This window comes from Erpetoichthys calabaricus, chromosome 15, assembly GCF_900747795.2.
Source record: "Erpetoichthys calabaricus chromosome 15, fErpCal1.3, whole genome shotgun sequence".
NCBI classification, from domain to species: Eukaryota; Metazoa; Chordata; class Cladistia; order Polypteriformes; family Polypteridae; genus Erpetoichthys; species Erpetoichthys calabaricus.
This window is the reverse complement of record NC_041408.2, coordinates 90631431-90655840: the sequence shown is the minus strand read 5'-3', so window position 1 is coordinate 90655840 and position 24410 is coordinate 90631431. Positions and strand designations below refer to the sequence as shown.

Sequence of the window (24410 nt, the reverse complement as noted above, 5' to 3'; positions counted from 1 at the left end):
CTACAAATGTTTGTGATGCACCATCTGTTGAAATGACAAATGCAATGCAAATGATTCTGTTAGGGCGGCACGGTGCCGCAGTGGTAGCGCTGCTGCCTTGCAGTTAGGAGACCCAGGTTCGCTTCCCGGGTCCTCCCAGCGTGGAGTTTGCATGTTCTCCTCGTGTCTGTGTGGGTTTCCTCCGGGCGCTCCGGTTTCCTCCCACAGTCCAAAGACATGCAGGTTAGGTGGATTGCCGATTCTAAATTGGGCTTGGTGTGTTTATGTGTGTCCTGCGGTGGGTTGGCACCCTGCCCAGGATTGGTTCCTGCCTCGTGCCTTGTGTTGGCTGGGATTGGCTCCAGCAGACCCCCGTGACCCTGTGTTCGGATTCAGCGGGTTGGAAAATGGATGGATGGATGGATGGATTCATAAAAATAGTAGTAATGTTTGTGATGCACCATCTGTTGGAATGACAAATGCAATGCAAATGTCACTGTTATATGCCATTTGGTATGGGATTTATAAAAGTAGTAGTAATGTTTGTGATGTACCCTCTATTGGAATGACACATGCAATCCACTTTATTACTACAAATGTTTATGATGCACCATCTGTTGGAATGAAAATTTAAACGCAAACATCTCTGGTATATGCCATTGTTTGTGATGTACCCTCTATTGGAATGACAAATGCAATCCACTTTATTACTACAAATGTTTATGATGCACCATCTGTTGGAATGAAAATTGCAACACAAACATCTCTGGTAAATGCCATTTGAGATGGAGTTCATAAAAGCAGTGTTAATGATTATGATGTGCCATATGTTGGAATGACAAATGCCATGCATTTTATTACTACAAATGTTTGTGGTGTACCTTCTGTTGGAATGACAAATGCAATGCAAATGACTCAGTTATATACCATTTGGTATGGGATTCATAAAAACAGTAGTAATGTTTGTGGTGTACCCTCTGTTGGAATGACACAAGCAATGCACTTTATTACTACAAATGTTTGTGATGTACCATCTGTTGGAATGGAATATGCAATGCAAATGTCTTTCTTATATGCCATTTGGTATGGTATTTGTAAAAGAAGTATTAATGTTTGTGATGTGCCATCTGTTGGAATGATAAATGCAATGCATATGTGTCTGTTATAACATTTCCTATGAGATTCGTAAAAATAATTGTAATGTTTGTGATGTACCCTCTTTTGGAATGACACGTGCAATCCATTTTATTATTACAAATGTTTGTGATGCACCATCTGTTGTAATGTCAGAGGAAAAGCAACCAGTCAAAAACACAGATACACAGACCAATAATATCCATTGTCACTTGCAGTTCTACAACACACATGCAGATTTTTTTCCAAAATATTGTTAAACTGACACTTGGGAAATTTGTGGAGCCGTGTTCAGGTGTCGTCTCGCTGCAGTACTTTGGAGTTGTGGATGGAAAGATGAAGTTGGGAGCAACAGCACCCCCTGTCTTATTAGAGCGGCCACACAGAGGAAGTGAGTTCAAAGGAGATTGAGCTTTCTGAACTGAGCTTTCCTCTCCTCCTCACTCATTGGTTGAGAGTCCTGTCTACAATTCAGACACTCAATTCCCCAGTTATTCAGATAAGTCAGACAGGCACTTCAGTTTATTTCCCAGACTGATTCACTGTCTACAGCTGCCAGCGCCCACATATACTGAAATACGGAAATAACTTTCTTCACACACTTGAGACGGGTAATTCTCTTTGAATTAAAGTGTCAACCGAGTAAGAGTAATGTAAGTGCAGGCCCACCGCAAACATGGCCGCCCCTGAGTTTAGGAAATGTCAGGCAAGCCTGGGCCACATCTCACAAAGGAAGGACATCTGTGAAAAACATTGGATGCTTAGGGAAGAATTCATTTCTTACATGTCTGCAAGATGTTGTGGGGAACCGGAAAAGGCTTCAAAGAAATTTATGGAAAATACAAAAAAAGAATTAAAAAAATGAATCTGAGTGGTGTCCCATCCAGGGTGGGATCCTGCCTTGTGCCCAGTGTTATCCGGAGGTGTAGGGTCTGCTTCATCGCAGCACCTCAGTTGAATACGTGTGTTAGAAGTTGAATGGATCGTTAAATGACCGTCTGATTTATTTGCTTGGTAATTGATCTCGTATTATTGGGGAGCAGATCATAAGGGGGGGAAGTGAAGGGGGGGCTACTGAACAGTCGGTTGGCGCACTAATAAGCTTGGCCAAGGGTGCAAAATAACCTGTCGGGAGGGACATTTTATAAGGCAGTTGTTCCCATCAAGCTGCTTGGAGATGGTGGTCTTCAAGCTTTTGCCTGGTCTGTCATTTTCTTTGTGATCCTCTCACTCAACTCTCTCCTTTGCTTTGGTCCATGTTCAGTGCGGGACACACAGTGACACCAAACACGACTTTTCTCTGTTTAAATTGGCTGATTGCATGATTGGAGACGTGTGTCATATGAATTCAAGAAAACTGCTTATTTGAAAACTCACTCGAATCTAATTTTTTAGGGGCTTTTCTAGGGGTCCCAACAAATGTGGTCCATTTTGGAAAGTCTTTGTAGAATAAGCCACACTTGATCTCTTGTCCCACTTGCTTTGCTTCACTCAATGACACCGAGGACAATGGCTTTTCATGTTTTCAGGACGCAGACAGCACTTGAGCTGTAAGGGGGCCGACAAATTTGTCCACGTCTATGTGTAGCCCACCCCGACTGAAGTCGCTGTCTCCCTCGTGAGAGCACAAGAGGAAAAGAGGAGTTTGGTTCTTCTCTGTTATAAAAATTTCCGTTATTGTTAACAGTAGAGTTGGATCATGTTGTCTTTGATTTGATTCCGTTCCAACAGGTGGTTCCCTAACTTGAACCTGTGTCTGACCAGTCCGGCCACAGTTTCAATAACAGACCTTCATGGTTTTCAGTTCTTCTCCTAAGACCTTTTTTTCTTTGTTAACTTGTGCTTGTCTTGTTGTTCTTTATGGTGTTGAGCTGACATTTTGCTCTGACCTCCTGGTCCCTGCCACTCTTTGATGTTTTGTCCCTGTCACCCTTTCACAGTGGCATCACATGTCAGGGAGAAAACTGCATTCTGGGAATGCTCAGAAGGTGAGTCTGAAATCAGATGAATAAACTGATGACTAAACATGTTGGCGTGATCTTGTCGCTGATAACCATTCAACTTCCTGAGAAATATTTACTGACGGCAAGACAAGCGCACTGGCGTGACCCGCTTGCTTCGTAACTCCCAGTTTCTTATCCTGATGTGAGCTCTCAGCTGGAAAACCCCACAGCTGCACAAGTTCTGCCTGTGATTTCCTTTTGTCTTTTTTTTTGCCACACTGGATATTTTTACATCATTAAAGATCTCACATGGAACCCATTTGTATAAGCAGACAGCGAAATTCCTCTTGGACGCGGCCCAAACACATGTACTGTACCTTCTGCGCTTGTACTGTACGCTACATGACAAAGCTGCACGATTTTAGAAGCACGAGGCAGAATGGGGCCTCTAGACTGGAAGTCGGCTCAAACTTGTTTTGGGATTTTATTTACATCTGGCCCTTGTGGAAATCGGCTTACCCGGGGCAGAGTGGCGGGGCAGCTGGAGCATCTGGCACAAGGCAGGAACAACCCCTAGAAGAGGTGCCAATCCACCACAGGGGCAAACACACCAGGAGGCCTACTTACTGTCACCAATCCACTTCATCTTCATGTCTTTGGATCTTAGGCTCTCAGTCAGATAATCTCAAACGTGGGTGACGGGGTCTCGATGCATCAGGTGGGAGGCCGCTCTTCCAGCCAATGAAGTTCTGTGGCAATCGGGATTACATATGCATGAGGTCGATTGAAGCAATCTGGACGAGAAGAGGCCACTTGGCCCAATGAAGCTCACCAGTCCCATCCACTTAATTCCCCCAAAATAACATCGAGTCGAGTTCTGGCAGTCCCTAAAGTCCTCCTGCCCACCACACTATTTGGTCACTTGTTCCACGTGTCTGTGGTTCTCTGAGTAAAGAAAAAACGTCATAATGTTTGAGCAAAATTTCTCCTTAACAGGTTTCCAGCGGTGTCCCCGTGTTCTTAATGAAATCATTTTTAAGTCACCGTCTCGATCCACTGGACTAATTCCCTTCATCATTTTGCACACTTCACTCCTCTTCATCTCCTTAAGGCGCAGCTCTCTTAATTTTTCCTCATCACTCATCCCCTGTAGCCCTGTAATCAGCCTAGTCGTTCTTCTCTGGACCTTCTCTTGTGCTGCTATGTCCTTTTTGTAGCCTGGAGACCAAAACTACACACAGGACTCCAGATGAGGCCTCACCAGTGTGTTATAAAGACTTGAGCAGAACCTCCTGTGACTTGTACTCCACACATCAAGGCGCTATATAACCTGATATTGTGATAGCCTTCTTAATGGCTTCTGAACACTGTCTAGCAGTTGATAGTGTCAAATCCACTGGACTAACTCCGTTCGTCATTTTGCACACTTCAGTAAGGTCTCCTCTTCATTTCCTTAAAGCTCAGATCTTTTAATCTTTCCTCATAACCCTGGACTCAGCCTAGTTGCTCTTCTCTTGACTTCTTCTTGTGCTGCCATGTCTTTTTTAATAGATTGGACACAGATAGATAGATCCTGCACACATGACTCCAGATGAGGCCTCACCATTGTGTTATAAAGCCTGAGCAGAACCTCCTGTGACTTGTACGCCACACATCAAGGCGCTATATAACCTGACATTGTGATAGCCTTCTTAATAGCTTCTGAACACTGTCTGGAAGTCGATAGCTTAGAGTCCTCTACGACTCCTAAACTCTTCTCATAAGGTGGACTCTCGATTTTCAGACCTCCCGTTGTGCATTCAGACCTCACTCTTTGACTTCCTACGTGTGACCCTTTACATTACGGTGGATTTAGAAAGTTTTTCTGACTCCTTCACTTTCACTACACTTTAATATGTCGTTGATTTAATTCTAAATGAATGATCTTGCCATTGTTGCCCATATATCTGTACTCAATAACCCATAATGACAAATGAGAAAATGTTTTCGAGTAGGTTGGCAACTCTAATAAAAATACAAAAAACTGACAACTCTCCGTCCTCGAAGTGTTCAAAGCCTTTAATTCAATGCTCTGTTGAAGCCTCTTTGGCAACACTTCTAGCTTTGACTCTTTACAACATAAGCACAAGCTCTTTTAATCTTTTCTCATAACCCTGGACTCACCCTAGTCGTTCTTGTCTGGACTTTTTCTAGTGCTGTTATGTCCTTTTTGTAGCCTGAAGACCCAAACTACACACAGGACTCCAGATGAGGCCTCACCAGTGTGTTATAAAGCCTGAGTAGAACCTCCTGTGACTTGAACTGCACACATCAAGGCACTATATAACCTGACATTCTGTGAGCCTTCTTAATAGCTTCTGAACACTGATGGGAAGTCAATAGCTTAGCATCCACTATGACCCTTAAATCCTTCTCATAAGGTGAGCTTTTGAATTTTCAGACCTCACATTATTACTTCCTATGTGTAATACTTTACATTTACTGACAGTACATTAAATGGTTAAAAGGCTCAGATCTTTTCATTTTTCCTAATAACTCATCCCCTGTAGCCGTGGATTCAGCCTAGTTGCTCTTCTCTGGACCTTTTCTTGTGCTGCTATGTCTTTTTTAATAGATTGGACACTAAAACTGCACACAGGACTCCAGTTGAGGCCTCACCAGTGTGTTATAAAGATTGAGCAGAACCTCCTGTGACTTATACTCCACACATCAAGGCGCTATATAACCTGACATTCTGTTAGCCTTCTTAATGTCTTCTGAACACTGTCTGGTAGTTGATAGCTTAGAGTCCACTATGACTCCTAAATCCTTCTCATGAGGCGTACTTGCAATTTTCAGACTTCCCATTGTGTATTCAAACCTCACATTTTTACTTCCTACCAGTGACCTTTTACATTTACTGATATTAAATGGTTAAATGGTCTTTTAATCTTTCCTCGTCACTCATCCCCTGTAGCCCTGGACTCAGCCTAGTTGCTCTTCTCTGGACCTTTTCTTGTGCTGCTATGTCCTTTTTGTTATCAAGAGACCCAAACTGCACCCAGTACTCCAGATGAGGCCTCACCAGTGTGTTATAAAGCCTGAGTAGAACCTCCTGTGACTTGAACTGCACACATCAAGGCGCTATATAACCTAAGATTCTGTTAGCCTTCTTAATGGCTTCTGAACACTGTCTGGTAGTTGATACTGTCAAGTCCACTATGACTCCTAAATCCTTCTCATGAGGCGTACTTTCAATTTTCAGACCTCCCATTGTGTATTCAAACCTCATATTTTTACTTCCTATGTGTGACCCTTTACATTTACTGACATTAAATGGTTAAAAGGCTCAGGTCTTTTAATTTTTCCTCTTAACTCATCCCCTGTAGCCCTGGACTCAGCCTAGTTGCTCTTCTCTGGACCTTCTCTTGTGCTGTTATGTCATTTTTTGTAATTAAGAGACCCAAACTGCACCCAGTACTCCAGATGAGGCCTCACCAGTGTGTTATAAAGTTTGAGCAGAACCTCCTGTGACTTGTACTCCACACATCAGTGGAGTGGAGGCAGCAGAAGAAAGGAGAAGATTACTTCATAAAGGACTGAGTTTATTGGGGTTTTGCACTGTATGTGCTGTGCTCATTTGGAAAAGAAGAATCAACGTGGACTTGTGAGTCTGTCTGGATCGGGCTGGCCTTGGACAACAGGAACACCTTATGGATGAGGAAGGTCAGAGAAGAATGGCCGGACTGCTTCAAGCTGACAGAAAGGCTGCGCCAACTCTGTTGGAGTTATGATCTCCTGTTGAATTCTGTTCTGTACTTGTAATATTTCTATTGCACTGTTATATTGTATTGACGATTACTTGTGTTCTCTTCTGTGTATTGTGTTGTATTGACCCTCCTTTTGTTTTTGACACCCACTGCACGCCCAGCCTACCTGGAAAGGGGTCTCTCTTTGAACTGCCTTTCCCAAAGTTTCTTCCATTTTTTTCCCTTCAAGGGTTTTTCTTGTCTTCTTAGAGAGTCAAGGCTGGGGGGGCTGTCAAGAGGCAGGGCCTGTTAAAATCCATGGCGGCACTCCTTGTGTGACTTTGGGCTACACAACAATAGATTGTATTGTATTGTATTGTATTGTTGGAGACTCTGCACAATCGTGGTGAGCAGAAAAGCATTCAGATTGCACAGTTCATCGAACCTTGAGGCCGATGGGCTACGATAGCAGAAGACCACGTCAGGTTCCACTCCTGTCGGCCAAGAACAGTGGGCACAGACTCATCAAAACTGGACAGCTGAAGAGGGGAAGAAAACGTAGCCTAGTCTGATGAATCTCGATTTTCTGCCAAGGCGGACAGATGATTGGCACCCACAGCATGAATCCAGGCACCCAACCTGCATGGTGTCAACAGTTCAGGATGGTGGAGGTGGTCTGTTGGTGTTGGGAATGTCTTCTTGGCACACTTTGGGCCTGTTAATAACAATCCACCATTGCTTGAATGCCACGGCCTACTTGAGAATTTCCAGGTTGCATCCCTTCATGGCTGCAGTTTCCCCATCCATCTTCCAAAGGCTACATCCAGAAAATGTCACAAAACTAACTGGTTTCATGAGCAGGAGGACGATGAGTTCAGTGGTCTACAGTGGGCTTCCTGGTCACTGGATCTGAATCCACTTTTGAGATGTTGGAGAACATGAAGGTGCAGCTTACAAATCAGCAGAAACTTCAAGTCAACATGTTGTCCAACGTCTTGTGGAATCCATTTCATGATTAATTGAGGTCTTTCTGAGAGTAAAATGAGGCCCCCTGCCCTGTATTACTGTAGTGGTCCTAAGGATTTGCTTGGTGAGTGTATGTTGACAGCAGGATGTCTGGAGGCGTTGTAGCGGCTCCATACGTCTCCGTCATCCACCTTGCATATGAATTACCCACCTCCTTACTTACCTTGGGCACTTTGCAGAGTCTCACAGGATGGCAACTCACATATGGATCGACTGATCAATAAGCTGACCTAATGTGGTGTCCCCACGCCTTTCTATAAGCACGACGGATGGATTGCAAATGACAATGAGGAATAAATTGAAATGCATCCAACAGCCTAACGAAATTAGCGGTATGGCCACTGGCGCTAGCGGGTGCCGGCAATGACAATAACCACCAGCCGTGTCAGAGCGCTGTGCCATATGTTTTCTATAACTCTGTCAAAGAGTATGTGAACCCCCTCAAGTCGGTGTCTTATGTACTGCACGTTTCAGCGGCACTAATCTGAAACCGGTATTTGTCAACACAATGAACGCATTGTTTGCTTGTTCTCGACTACTTTGTCTTACTACTTTTTTTGAAAGTTAATAGATCTGTACTTCTGGAAGTAATGTCTAGGCATGTTCAACGACTTCTTTTTCTCCAAGATGATAGGAAAATTAATTAGGGCCAAGATTTTTAAGGCTCTGAAATCGAAGCCAAGACATTATATCAGCTCCCCACCCCCTAGACCTCGTTGAATTTGATTCACATTTTTAATACTCGCAGAGGGATTTTACAGCGCTGGATTGACTCTCGGAGGATTGACAAATGCCAAATGCATTTTATAAAGAATGCAGGTTCTATGGTCAAGAAAGGCTCTTAACAGAATTCACTTTTCAACAAATGGAAACTTCAGCAGAGGCGTTCAAAAGTCGGGGGGCTTTTGTTTCCTTTCACTGAAAATGAATGGGAAAACTGTCTTAAATCAATAAATACATCAAATAAAGTTCTATCTATCTATTATATAGTGCCTTTCATATCTATCTATCTATCAAAAAAGTTATATCTATTATATAGTGCCTTTCATATCTATCTATCTATCTCTCTATCTATCTATCTATCTATCTGTCTATCTATCTATCTATTATATAGTGCCTTTTGCATCTATCTATCAAAAAAGTTCTATCTTTTATATAGTGCCTTTCATATCTATCTATCTATCTATCTATCTGTCTATCTATCTATCTATCTATTATATAGTGCCTTTTGCATCTATCTATATATAAAAAAAGTTTTTCTATTATATAGTGCCTTCCATTTCTATCTATCTATCTATCTATCTATCTATCTATCTATCTATCTATCTATCTATCTATCTATCTATCTATCTATCTATCTTTTATATAGTGCCTTTCATATCTATCTATCTATCTATTATATAGTACCTTTTGCATCTATCTATCAAAAAAGTTTTTCTATTATATAATACCTTTCATATCTATCAATCTATCTATTATATAGTGCCTTTGCATCTATCTATCAAAAAAGTTCTAACTTTTATATAATGCCTTTCCTATCTATCTATCTATCTATCTATCTATCTATCTATCTATCTATCTATCTATCTATCTATCTATCAAAAAAATTATATCTATTATATAGTGCCTTTCATATCTATCTATCAATCTATTTATCTATCAAAAAAATTTTTCTATTATATAGTGCATTTCATATCTATCTATCTATCTATCTATCTATCTATCTATCTATCTATCTATCTATCTATCTATCTATCTATCAAAAAAGTTCTATCTATTATATAGTGCCTTTCATATCTATCTATCAATCTATCTATCTATTATATAGTGCCTTTTGCATCTATCTATCTAACAAAAAGGTTTTCTATTATATAGTGCCTTTCATATCTATCTATCTATCTATCTATCTATCTATCTATCTATCTATCTATCTATCTATCTATCTATCTATCTATCTATCTATCTATTCTTTAGTGCCTTTCTGCTCTATCTTTTTATAAAAATGAAGCAAGCTATGAGGAGATCATTCCATCATTTCAGACAGTTAGAAGGATTGTTGTTTAGCGACAAGCAAACTCCACTGAATTCACTTCGCCTCAACTTTAGAGAAAAGACTGACATTTTTGGGGAATTTCTACAAACCTGGTGTAATGCATTGAAGTCAATAAAGAAGGAGAAGCCAAACAAGTTTTGAGGGGGTTATTGTGGTCTTTTAAGTGCCCCTGAGGGCTGAGGAAGTGACTATCGACTACACTTGGCCATTTTTTGGAAAGTTGGGGAACTCAAAGCAGGCAGCTACAGGGTTTTGAGGTCACACTGGCATTACAAAGCATCATGGGGTGCTGGGATAAAAATGAAAAAATAAAAAAACAAGTAGTTTGCTTAGGTGTGCCGTCCCGTGAATTTCTGAGGAAAAGGACAAGGAATAAGGTCACAGGCGTATACAGCAAATTCATTACGAAATACACTTTGCCAGATGTCACTGACCACCACCAATATGAACACACCGATGAAACATTGCATTCGCTCCAGAGTTGCTGTTTTTAGTAAGTCATATTCATTCAATCATTACTTTATATATAAGGCTGGTTTGCAGAATTCCATGAGCATTATATTATATAGCGCCTTCCACATTAAGCACGATTACGTATTGCTTTATAATCATTACCCATTTCTTTCTGAACTCTTTCATCTTGTGCAGTGGTGCCAAGTGGAAGGCGACATCACCCACAGACAGGACGCCACCTTCACTCACCCTGTCACCTACTTTACACCTCACCTAACACACCTGGGGACTTTCAACTTTCACCCTCACATGCAGGGTGAAATTCAAAACACCAGCAGAAGTTACGTTTTCAGCACACAACCCAACATTGTCAGACTGCAGCCCATAATCGTGTCATAAGCTCTTAAGATGCAATCGAAGAGTCTTGAACAAATCAGTCAACCTCATATTGTGCCATCTGCAGCAATAAAAGGTGCTATATAAACCTGAACACAACTCTTACCAGTGCACTGTAGCTCCAGTTCTTCAATTTAATTAAGAAAGCAAGAACTCTTTCTTCAATATAGCGCCTTACACAGCGAGCCCCCCCTCCCCCCACCCCATTTAAACAACATATGTCCATTCACTTGCGATTTCATTGTAAAATATACTGTATTCTGCGTGGCTTGATTCTACACATGCCGTGCATATCAAAGTCAGGACATGTCGGCTTCCGAAACAAAAATCTATTTTATAAAGCGCCATCCACAGTGGCAACATATAAAAGCAATGCCAGATTTCCTTTCATCAGTGGGTGTCTTATATGGAGCCTTGCAAAATGAACAAATTGGTTTATATGGTAAAGGGTGTGACACACGTGTGCTTAGGAGGAAGCTGAATGAGCCAAATGAAGGCAATTCCACGCCAGGCCAGGAGGTGGCGGGGTCCACTAAACTTTCCTCTGTTATTTCTGCAGACCAAATACGGGAAACTCTACCTGAGTCAGCCTTGACGACATCACTTCCATTTCTGACCTAAATGACATCACTTCCTTTAAAGACCTTTAAAGCCACCATCTTTGGCTTAACTAACCGGTTCAGTTTTGGACTCCAACCCATTAAAAAAATAAATAAATACAAAATCCATGTTATCCATCCATCCACCCATCTTCCAAACCCGCTCATCCAGTATGGGGGGCAGTGGGGCAACTGGGACCGATCCAATCACTCACTTGGCGCAAGGAAGGAACAGCACCTGCACTCTTAAAAATGAAGGAGCCAGAGGGGCTCTTCAGATTGATGCCATAGGGCCCAAAAGAATCCAAATGAACCATTCACATGAAGGTTCCAGAAAGCATCTCAGAGGGACATGCCCCTCAAGTGTCAGCGGACCCACTGAGGGAGGGGGTTACCTGGAGAGGCCAGCTCTATATAAGGCAGCCTGTGAGAAGGGGGGCACTTAATGTATTATTATTATTATTAGTATTAGTTAAATAAATAATAACTATTATTATTATTTTATTTTTATTATTATTATTATTACTGCTGCAGTGGGTTGGCACCCTGCCTGGGATTGGTTCCTGCCTTGTGCCCTGTGTTGGCTGGGATTGGCTCCAGCAGACCCCCGTGACCCTGTGTTTGGATTCAGCGGGTTGGAAAATGGATGGATGGATGGATATTATTTTTATCATATTATTATTATTATTTTATTATTATTATTATAATTATTATCATTATTATTATTTCTATTATTATTATTATTATTATTATTATTATTAGTTAAATAAATAATAACTATTATTTTTTTTATTTTATTATTATTTTTATCATATTATTATTATTTTATTATCATTATTATTATTTCTATTATTATTATTATTATTATCAGTATTATTATTTTTTATTAATATTATTATTATTGTATCATTATTATTACTATTATTGTTATTATTTTATTTTATTATTATCATTATTATTATTTCTATTAATATTATTATTATTATTGTATCATTATTATTACTATTATTATTATTATTTTATTATTATTATTATCATTATTATTATTTCTATTAATATTATTATTATTATTGTATCATTATTATTACTATTTTTATTATTATTTTATTATTATTATTATTATCAGTATTATTATTATTATTATTATTATCAATATTATTATTACTATTATTATTATTAGTTAAATAAATAATAGCTATTATTTTTTATTAATATTATTATTATTGTAACATTATTATTACTATTAGTATTATTACATAAATAAATAATAACTATTATTATTATTATTATTAAGACCACTTCGATGGTACACATCTCCCTGCTGCCGACGCCTGTCATCTCAGATGTGTCATCGCCGCCCAAACCTTAAATTGTAACCTGGACTTGGGTCAATTCACAGAGAGCTGGAGTAATGGTGTGGCCTCCAGACCCTTGTTGAGACAAACCTGCATGAAGGGACAAAGTGACAAGCACCTGGGAGGCCATGGCACTACTGAAGTGGTGGTGAAAACAGCACTGAAGATGCCAAGGGTCCTATTCAGGACCCACTCATCAGTATTCAGCATTAAGAGGCTAATTTCATTCCTCTGTTTTTAACATTGGTGGCAGCGGTGGGATGAAGAACAGACTAATGAACCCAAGACAGAGGACTAGTTTTAGCTAACTCTATTGAACCTCTCGATCACATTCATGAGAGTTTCCTTCAGGCAGGGCTGACCTCGCACCCCTGGAATGTCCCGGTGGACAGAGTTTCTGTTAACCCTTTTTTCTTAAATCTCTTAAAGAGCTCGGTGTCCAAAAACTAACAGGGATATATGCCATAGGTGATAGCAGATGGTCTAAGGGTGCAGGAATACCTGGAATGTCCCGGTGGACAGAGTTTCTGTTAACCCTTTTTTCTTAAATCTCTTAAAGAGCTCGGTGTCCAAAAACTAACAGGGATATATGCCATAGGTGATAGCAGATGGTCTAAGGGTGCAGGAATACCTGGAGAAGCCGTCTATAAAGCAGCTCGTGAGGTAAGGGAGGGCACAGACACAACACTTTGATGAGCACTTCAATAGGACACGTCTCCCGTGTTCTGAAGCCCATCGGCTTAGATGTGTCACCACCATCAAAACTTGGATTGGACCTTGGACTTGGGTTGGCTTGCAGAGAGTTGGAGTAATGGTGTGGCATACGGGTTACCTCTGACCCCAGGTGAGGTGGAGGTGGGTGGTGTGCATGAAAGGACAAAGGGATAAGTACAGTAGCTGAAGACCTGAGCTGCGGTGAAAACAGCTCTGAAGGTGCCAACGGTCCCTTTGCGGCTGCTCACCAGCAATCACCATTAAGAGGCTTATTCCATTCCTCTGTTTCTCTCACATTCCCGGGTCATCACATTAGTGGCAGCAGTGGGATAAAGAACAGACTTCGAGACAAAAGCAGGAATATCTGGAGAAACCGGCTTAAAACTACTTGTGAGGTTAGGGGGGGACAAGGACACAACACTTTGATTGGACACATCTCCCAGCTGCTGAAGCCCATCAACTCAGATGTGTCAGATTGGACCTCTGGTTCGCTCTCAGAACGATTCACTAAAAGTGTGGCATGCAGGTTGCCTCATAACCCCAAGTGAGGTGGAGGTGGGCGACATGCAAGGAGGGACAAAGAGATAAGCAGCTGGCAAGACTCGAGTGATGGTGAAAACAGCACTGAAGATGCCAACGGTCCATTTTGGGGGCCACTCAGAAGAGCAATCAGCATTAGGAGGCTAATTCCATTCCTCCATCTCTTACCCCCCGGGGTCGTTACAGAACATTTACTTATTTAGCAGGCCAATCAATAAAAAGCCACGAATAGCTGGGAACAAACCTGTGAAATGCCAGTGCGTTTTGTGATTTGAAGAAGACTCTTAATGCACACAGTAACACAGACTGAGTTCAGGTCATCTTGATCTCTTATAGTATCCTGCTAGACAGGAGAGGCTCAAGATTTCTGTTTTCTCCACAAGTTAAGAACCTTTTTCAAAACTCAAAGCACCAACTTTATACATAAAGAACCAGTATAGCAGAATGAAATGGTTCTTTGTCAACAAATGGTTCTACTGGGAATCACACCACCCAGTAAAGAACCAGTCAGTATATGTGGCCATGGCAAACAGACGCGCACGTCTTTCCCCTTGGGATTAATAAAGTATCTATCTATCTATCTATCTATCTATCTATCTATCTATCTATCTATCTATCTATCTATCTATCTATCTATCTATCTATCTACAGGGTCAAATTAAACAACGCGAATCCATACACCCATAAATGTCTCGGGATATTGGAAGGAAACAGGAGAAAATCCAGGCAGACACGAGGAGAACATGCAACGTCCACGCAGGACCAGCACCCGGACGAGGCGTTCTTGTTAAGAAAGAGCACCGGGTATAGTCAACGTGCGAAGTCCGCATAGCATCCTGCATGGCCGGGATTCGAACCCAATTCGACTTAAACAACACAGATAGGCCTATTAAAATCTTCAGTACTGATTACAAGAAACAAGAAAGTTAAATAAAACAAATCCATAACATTCATAATTGGTGGTGAAGCCAACCCCGTTAAAGATGCGAGGGGGCGTCCCGCCCTGACTCGATCGATGCATCGCGACCGCACATCTGAATTAAGCCTCTGAGAAAATGAATGGATGTAATCCTTTTTTATTAATTTATTTATTTGTTTGCTTGTTTTTAATTATTTTTTTAAAGTAAACGCCATTTTTATTGCACGGCGAGACGTCGTGAACAAACTGTCACGCACATCGCACGGACTCCGGGAGTCCCGCAAACTTTAACGGTGTCTCCGCTCATCCTGTTCAGGTCTGCACCCACCGAACTTCTGCCTTACTGTTGTTCTTACGCCGCTCTTCGCTTCTCACGGATATATAAAAAAAATACACTTTTGGAAGTTTCCTCCTGTAAATCGAACCCCCAGCCGGCTGCGGTCAACTTACCAGCAGGCAGGTGCGCCACTATAGCGGCTCCTCGCAGTGACTCAGTCCGTTAAGTTCTGGCTGGTGTGACCGGGCATCGGCGTATTGCTGCTGCTGCTGCTGCGCGGTTGTTGGAAGACAACTGGACGCTCCTGCCCAGCTCGTTCTTCATTGAGTAAAGCCTGCCCTCTCTGCAGGATCTCTCTTCTCTTCTCTTCTCCTCTGTGACTAGCGCTGGCCACTCGCCATACTACGGGGGGAGAGGCTCAGATAAGGAGCAGTAGAGGGGGCCGCCCGGATACGAGTTAACTGCTTTGACTCGTTTAGCGTCGCTCTTTTTCGATTTCCAAAAATCAGTTTCCAAGTTTAGCAAGAGGAGGGCAGATCGCTGCAAAATTCTGCAAAAAAAAATTCCCTGGAGACCCTTGCGTTATTTTTTGCACAATCAGTTTTTTGTCTTTCCAAAGTTAGCCACTTTGAAAATAATTACGAGCTACTAGCAATTGGCCAGATTTTGAATAAAAACAATTCTTTCACTGATTATTTGAAGGAGGGGAACTGGAGCCTGTCCCAGAAGAAAATAATTCTGGAGAAGGCATGCTTCACTGATAGAATGCTGCTTCAAGAAGATAGCCATATTCGGAGTGAGCACAGTCTGCGGGACCGCGGGCCAGTGACGCTCATTCCACAGGTGCCATGGTGGTTCTTCAGAGCGATGGCACGCTGTAAAAAAAATAATGTTAAATTTACGGTAAAATACTGGCAGCTGGGGTCGCCTGAATTTTACCGTAAAAAAGAAGGTGACAATATTTTTTGGTCTACGGTACACTTTAAAAAAAATGTTACATTTACGGTAAAATACTGGCAGCTGGGTTGCCAAAATTTTACTGTAATAAATAAGGTGACAATATTTTTAGGTCTACAGTATAAAAACTATTGGTTCTTTGCAACAAATTCCAACAGAAGGAAATGTTTAACCATAACCAGAAATTCATGTTGTGTAATAAACATGCTGATCAATAAACAATATGTATTGTTAGGAGCAAACCTCAGTACACAGTTTGCATCAGTAAAGTAATAACAATCAATAACAAGAATGTACCATTTAATTATATACATTGAAAATTATTCAATGTTTAAGGAAGTTACGGCACGTTGTCTGGTGGGGAAGTAAAGTTTGTTTTTGTGGTGTATGGTGTCCTACTTATCGAATACAACCCACCATAAATCAGCTTCCATAACCACAAAAAACCTTCAGCATGCAGGGAAAAATAAGTCTGCTAACTAATTTAAGTTTTTTTCCCTACTATTCAAAGGTATTCGGTAGAAGGGGGCGTGTCCTTATGCAAATATCGTAACGGTTTTACTGAAACTGCGCTTTACCGTTTTACATTTTACGGTTGTTTACTTTCGCTATTTAACAGTTTTACACTGTAAAATTAACAGGTCTTGTCAGTGTAACTGTAATACATCAATAAACAGTATTTAGCTTATTTTGAAGGCAGAAAAATATCGATTTTACAGAACTTGGCTGTAAAAAATAATGAAATGTATTGTTTAAGATATACAGGTAATTTTCAGTAGAACATAAGGTAACTTTCCTTTTTTTCCCAAAAGGTCTTTTACTTTCACCATTTACAGTATTTTTACCGTTAAATTTACTGACATTTTTTACAGTGCATAGGGGACCCATTTTTAGTTCACTAAAGAATCATCCACATGAGGGTTCCACAAAGAAATTTTATGTATAGTCATAACAGGTTTCATAAATAGCGTGTCTGGGGACCACCTTCCAAGCTCTGGTGAGGTAAGTAATTCCACCTCGGGACAAGAGGGGACGCTAACACAAACGGTATCACCTCTTTCCCCAGCAGTTTGAAAGGGCTGCCGAAGGAAGACGACACCACACCCCCCCCCAGACCCCGCCCCTTTTGGCTCTGGCACTATAAATAAGAAATCAACCAGGGAGCCTGGCGTCACACCAAGTGATATACGTTTCAATTCACCTTACTGATTTGATTCTTTCGAACTTCCCATTTAAGTGAATTGATTCATTTGATTTATTTACACTTTGGTGTATACAGAGGGGAGAAATCCCTTATGATCACATCACAAATGTATAGTTTAATAATTTGTTCATTATTTTGATATACAGTATAAATTTGAGTGTATATAAATAATATTGTTTATTGATTTATTTATTACTGATTATGTATACTGCAGTAGGTTGGCGCCTTGCCCAGGATTGTTTCCTGCCTTGTGCCCTGTGTTGGCTGGGATTGGCTCCAGCAGACCCCCGTGACCCTGTGTTCGGATTCAGCGGGTTGGAAAATGGATGGATGGATGGATTATGTATTTAAAGAATGATCACACATTTAAGATGCATAATTAAAAGAAGATGTTTTATTACAGAATCACAAGTGAATGAGAATTTTACAGCTGGTAATGACTCGTGAACCACTCGTGAACCTCGAGAATCATTAAACTGATTCTTGGGTAGTAAATCATCCAGCCATCCATCCATCCACACTAGAGACAAGTGTCTTTCTAACCTTCTTTTTCGAATTTTCAGTGTGGAAATACCTTTTACCATTTTCTTCCAGACAGTATTAATTCCAAGTGTTATTCGACTTTCCACCCAGCCTTGGAAAGGCCACTGGCTTTGTTTCGACCTCTTAGGTTTATAGTGACGCCATCTGCTTAACACCATTTACAGTGCAGAAAAATTGTTTTCAATTTTTGTCCATTATGAGCTCTTGCAGGTGAAATACCAAGATGGGTCTCGCTGCAGACCTCTGCTGCCCCGTTAGACAGCCAATTGGATTGCAGGTTTTTGTCACTGACTTTACTTGACTTACGTAACTCCTCCACCAACCCTACCACAGCGTAACCAGGTGTTCTCACTGAAGTATAACATAAAGCAACAACCTCCTCGATGGAGCGGAGCTCTGGAGATCCATAGTTAGAGTCTATTGGAAATACCTCACCTTGGTAATGTTGTGGGATATCAGTTAGTTAGTTAGTTAGTTAGTTAGTTAGTTAGTTAGTTAGTTAGTTAGTTAGTTAGTTAGTCCTCCAGTCAGAACATAGGGCCTTCATTGTAAGCTTCCATCTCTCTCTATCTTGAGCTGTCTAAGATCTCCCCAAGATAGACCAATGGTCTTGAGCTCTTCTCCATGTCAGGATTGGTCTACTCTTCCTCTTTTCCTTTTTCCCTTGGGGGTTCCATTCCAAGACATGGCGCGGAATGCTTATCTGCTTCTTGCACAGGGTTTGTGTTGCACACTCTCTGCTTCTTGCACAGTCATGGTGTTACCCGATCCACTTCCATTTCCTCATCTGCATGGTATTGACGTTGGGCTGCTGCCGGGTTTTCTGACAGAGCTCCTGGTTGGAAATCCATTGAGACCACCTAATGCACAGGATCTGTTAACGAAGACTTGTAACTTGTGGTCAACTCTCTTAGCATGTTTTCAGGTCTCTGCTCCACACAGTAGTATGGACTTAGCATTTGTGTTAAACACCCTCAACTTGGTATGAAGGCTAAGGTTTTTATTCCTCCACTCTGGTTTCAGGGCAACAACTGGATTACAATTAAACCCACCGGATTTCAGTTGTCTCTGGATTTATGTCTCTGTGCCTGCTTGTTCGTGTGATTTCATCTTGGTTGGAAGATGTTTTCATCTCGGGAGCGCTATCAACTTCTACAAATCTCCACTTACATCAGCATCACGGTAGGACAAAACTTTACATAACACACAGAACGCTACTCTTTCACTGGGCATCTCCTTCATTATTTCAGGCCCGGTCTTAGGTATTATGGGGCCCTAGGCGAAAGGGGGGTACAGGGGCCCCCTGAGGGGGGTGGAGCCCCTCTGGAAGCTCTGCGAAATGCATGAAAATTAGACCAAGGAGACGTTTTCTTGTAACGTTACGAGGTCATCACCCTGTGTCCCTTTATCGCCCGGAGTAGTTAGCTGCTACAATTTAGCCAGTTTGAACTGTTTCCACTGGGCACCACATGGCGGTATGTAGCTAGGCCCAGCTTAGTTTTTTTGTATTTTTTCTTTTTTTAGTTTTTTTGTCCTTTTTTATTTTTTGGGATATTTGAAACTTTTGGAATGCATTGCGAGGGGAGGGGCAGGCCGGGGGCCTGGCCGCCGTTGATCCGGGGCCCCCCGGACGCCGGGACCCTAGGCGGTCGCCTACTTCGCCTATGCCTAAGGCCGGGCCTGATTATTTGCTCTCATCTGTATTTGTTTCACTGGACTGTGTCTGAACTTTTGTCTTGAGTGTTCAGCTTTGATCATGTGCTGCTCAGTGTTTTGTTGAATTTTCGTTTCTATCTTTGCTATTGCCATTTGGGATATTTAGATGAGATTTTGAGCGTGTAAAATTTGTTCAATTATCTTTGCTTCATTACTTATTCAATGAATTCTATTTCGTTTTGAATGAACTTCCATTTGTGTGTCTCTGTTTCTGAGGGTGCGATCTGAATCAAGGCTGGGTGCATTCCCAAATTAAGACAAATAAATCAACTTATTACAAAATATTATCTATCTATCTATCTATCTATCTATCTATCTATCTATCTATCTATCTATCTATCTATCTATCTATCTATCTATCTATCTATCTATCTATCTATCTATCTATCTATCTATGTCTGCTATATACTGCCTTACACATCTGTCTATCTATTGTGTCAGCATCTAGTCCAGAGGGAAAGCTGACCCCGTGTCAGGTAAGGATACTGGAGCAGAAGGACAACAGTGGATCGGCATCCTGACTAGGTCAAAAATTGTTCCATTGCCAGGGAAGGAGACCAGCATGATGGCATGGGTAGTTAGCCTTCCCAAAGCACATACTTTCCTAAAAACTCCTATGTCTCTGGTCCTTTTTTTTTCAGCATATAGACATACTGGTGTCATTTTGTGTTGCAGCCCTGTTGTGTGCTATGGGTGCCACAAGGGGTAGCTGCAAGAAGAAACCATCTCTGCATCATAGAAGCTTCATAGAAGTGACTCAAAAGAGCTTCTGTCAGAATTTGGGTGGATTCCAGATGTACTCCTGGCGTCTGGTTAAAAGGGAGCAACTCTAACCTGCCTCATAGAGTTGGAGTTGTAAGAAGAGAGAGGGGTTAGGAGGAGAAGAAGAAAGATAATGGTTACACCATCTTCTTCTTCTTCGTCTTCTTCTTCTTCTGCTTATTATTATTATTATTATTATTATTATTATTATTACTAAACAGTGTCATCTCCAGACAGAAGAGCAGCTTCAGCGACAGACTGCTGTCACCGTCCTGCTCCACTGATAGACTGAGAAGATCCTTCCTCCCCAAAACTATGTGACTCTTCAGTTCCACCCGGGGTGGGGGGTAAACATTAACATTATACAAAGATATTGTCTGTTTTTTACCTGCATTATTATCAATCTTTAATTTAATATTGTTTTTTGTATCAGTAAGGTGCTGCTGGAGTATGTGAATTTCCCCTTGGGATTAATAAAGTATCTATCTATCTATCTATCTATCTATCTATCTATCTATCTATCTATCTATCTATCTATCTATCTATCTATCTATCTATCTATCTATCTATCTATCATATAGTGCCCTTCATTATCTATCTATCTATCTATCTATCTATCTATCTATCTATCTATCTATCTATCTATCTATCTATCTATCTATCTATCATATAGTGCCTTTCATTATCTATCTATCTATCTATCTATCTATCTATCTATCTATCTATCTATCTATCTATCTATCTATCATATAGTGCCTTTCATTATCTATCTATCTATCTATCTATCTATCTATCTATCTATCTATCTATCTATCTATCTATCATATAGTGCCTTTCATTATCTATCTATCTATCTATCTATCTATCTATCTATCTATCTATCTATCTATCTATCTATCTATCTATCTATCTATCTATCTATCATATAGTGCCTTTCATTATCTATCTATCTATCTATCTATCTATCTATCTATCTATCTATCTATCTATCTATCTATCTATCATATAGTGCCTTTCATTATCTATCTATCTATCTATCTATCTATCTATCTATCTATCTATCTATCTATCTATCATATAGTGCCTTTCATTATCTATCTATCTATCTATCTATCTATCTATCTATCTATCTATCTATCTATCTATCTATCTATCATATAGTGCCTTTCATTATCTATCTATCTATCTATCTATCTATCTATCTATCTATCTATCTATCTATCTATCTATCTATCTATCATATAGTGCCTTTCATTATCTATCTATCTATCTATCTATCTATCTATCTATCTATCTATCTATCTATCATATAGTGCCTTTCATTATCTATCTATCTATCTATCTATCTATCTATCTATCTATCTATCTATCTATCTATCTATCTATCTATCATTTAGTGCCTTTCATTATCTATCTATCTATCTATCTATCTATCTATCTATCTATCTATCTATCTATCTATCTATCTATCATATAGTGCCTTTCATTATCTATCTATCTATCTATCTATCTATCTATCTATCTATCTATCTATCTATCTATCTATCTATCTATCATATAGTGCCTTTCATTATCTATCTATCTATCTATCTATCTATCTATCTATCTATCTATCTATCTATCTATCTATCTATCTATCATTTAGTGCCTTTCATTATCTATCTATCTATCTATCTATCTATCTATCTATCTATCTATCTATCTATCTATCTATCTATCTATCATATAGTGCCTTTCATTATCTATCTATCTATCTATCTATCTATCTATCTATCTATCTATCATATAGTGCCTTTCATTATCTATCTATCTATCTATCTATCTATCTATCTATCTATCTATCTATCTATCTATCTATCTATCTATCTATCTATCTATCTATCTATCTATCTATCTATCTATCTATCTATGTGGTGCCTTTCACATTGATCTAAGTAATGGAGACCACAGTTTCATGGTAAGACTGTTACACACATTTAGACATGACATATGTAGCACATGCATGCTGGGATTCCTCCATGGTCTGTACATGTGACAATAAGGACCCTGTCAATTTATAAAATTGTACTTGTGTACTGTGTTGCATAACCATCACTTTGTTTTTATTTTTACTGCTATTATTTACAAATTATTTATTTACTGCTATCTATTCACCTACCTGTTTTTTATTTGTAATTACTGATCTATTTATAGATAGATTAGATAGATAGGTAAAGTTAAAGGCACTATATGATAGATAGATAGATAGATAGATAGATAGATAGATAGATAGATAGATAGATAGATAGATAGATAGATAGATAGATAGGAAAGACACTATATTACAAAATAATAATATTAATAATAAGAATAATAGATAGATAGATAGATAGATAGATAGATAGATAGATAGATAGATAGATAGATAGATAGATAGATAGATAGATAGATAGATAGATAGATAGATAGATAGATAGCACCTTTCACTTTATCTTTCTATCTATCCCTCTATCCCCAAACCCTTCACCAGACGTATTTCTCAAACTGCACTTCATGCCCCATGGCAGGTGACCCACCTGATGTCATCGCAGATCACTTAGGACCCCCAGTATTTTACACTCCCATGATGCTTTACAGACACTCCACACTTGTCTCCATATTTCCACAGCAGGAGCTCCTCGAGTGTAAAGTGGACACTCACAGACACCTAAGAAGTCACTGGCAGGACACCCGTGTCCTTTTATATAGCGCCTTTCCATGACAAACACCACTTTATCCGCTAGACCTCCAGTGCCTTCAGAGATTAAGACATATTTGAACATGTCATCTGAAGAGCGTTCTTTTAATTACTGTTTGGTATCTGCACATAAGCACTTGGCTCGGGGCTTCACAAATGTTATTACTTCAACATGGCTGCTGTGATTTACGGTGCCTGTTGCTAGTCAGCCATTTATTAGGTTTGAGATGTTCAACAGCCGCTTCACCCCTTGATTTCTGAAACCATAATTATTTAACCAGCCAGGGAATCACCCCGAATGATTCCAAAACAGCAAAGCCCCCCTGAGATGCGAGGAACTACTCACATCCGTTTAAAAGGGGAAAATTGGAAAAGAAGGGGAACGAGGGAATACATGATCAGTCAGCGTGTGACGGAGTGTTTTCTTTGTCACGGTGCCATGGAGATCCCAGCTCATCCTAATTATGAGAAAATCACAGGAGCGTTTGTTAAACAGCTTGTAGGGGAGGAAACAATCTGTGCTTTCTATTTTCCTTTATGTATTTCTTTATTGTCATTTTTTTCTTTTTTCCTTTTCAAGACGGTCAGGACAGCAGGCCAGGATTCTGTCAATACAATCGTCTCCAGTCGAGCCCACATGCTGCGGCGTGTCTTTGGCACTGGCGCCGCACCAGAGGACCTTTCATCGTCATGCAGGATTTTCTACCAATGTGAGTTACAACCCTCAACACAAACGCTGTGTTGGAAAACCGATGTTTCTTAGTGACTTATCTTTCCAAATGCTTATCCAGAACTTTTAAGGGAACTTAGTTACTTGGTGTTTATTCAGGTTTTGCAGGAATTGTCTTCATTTGTAAGGAAGTCTGAAGGGAGATCGCCCCTCCATCTTGGAAACCTCCATTTCTTTTTTTTACAGTGACATTTATTTCCTTAGCAGATGCTTTTTATCAAAAAGAGGTCAACAAGTAAACTTCTGTCTGGGGGACTGTTTGGGGACAAAGTGACAAAGTAAAGAGCTAAGAACACAATACCAGTGAGTTACACTTCTACAAAACCTAACAGACAGAAATTCATCACACAAGAGGGTCTCCAAATGCTTCTCAAACACATCAGATGAAGGTGGGCAGCTTGTTCCACCGGCTAGGAGCTACAGAGTTTGAAAAGAGTTTGGACTGAGGTTTGAGAGGTGGCGTCCCACCAGATGACGCCCATCAGTAGAACTGAATGGGTGAGAAGGACCGGAGGACCCCACAAGTGTCTCTGTGTGTGTAGGTGTTGACCATTCGACTTCTCTGTAGGCAATCATCAAGGATTTGAACTTAATGTGTGCTGCGACAGGGAGACAGTGGAGTGACCTGAAAAGTGAGGAGTGAGATGTCCCCCAACTCGGGTGACA

General features: G+C 40.3%; 1 protein-coding gene across 1 annotated transcript in view; it reads right to left on the bottom strand.

Annotated features, from left to right (window-relative positions):
* Positions 1-15598, bottom strand: part of col21a1 (collagen, type XXI, alpha 1) — a 212475-nt gene extending 196877 nt beyond the window's left edge. Inside the window, exon 1 of the mRNA XM_028820544.2 lies at positions 15290-15598. The gene's annotated coding sequence lies outside the window, so the exon portion shown is untranslated. The remainder of the gene's footprint in view (positions 1-15289) is intronic.
* Between the last annotated feature and the right edge of the window lie 8812 nt (positions 15599-24410).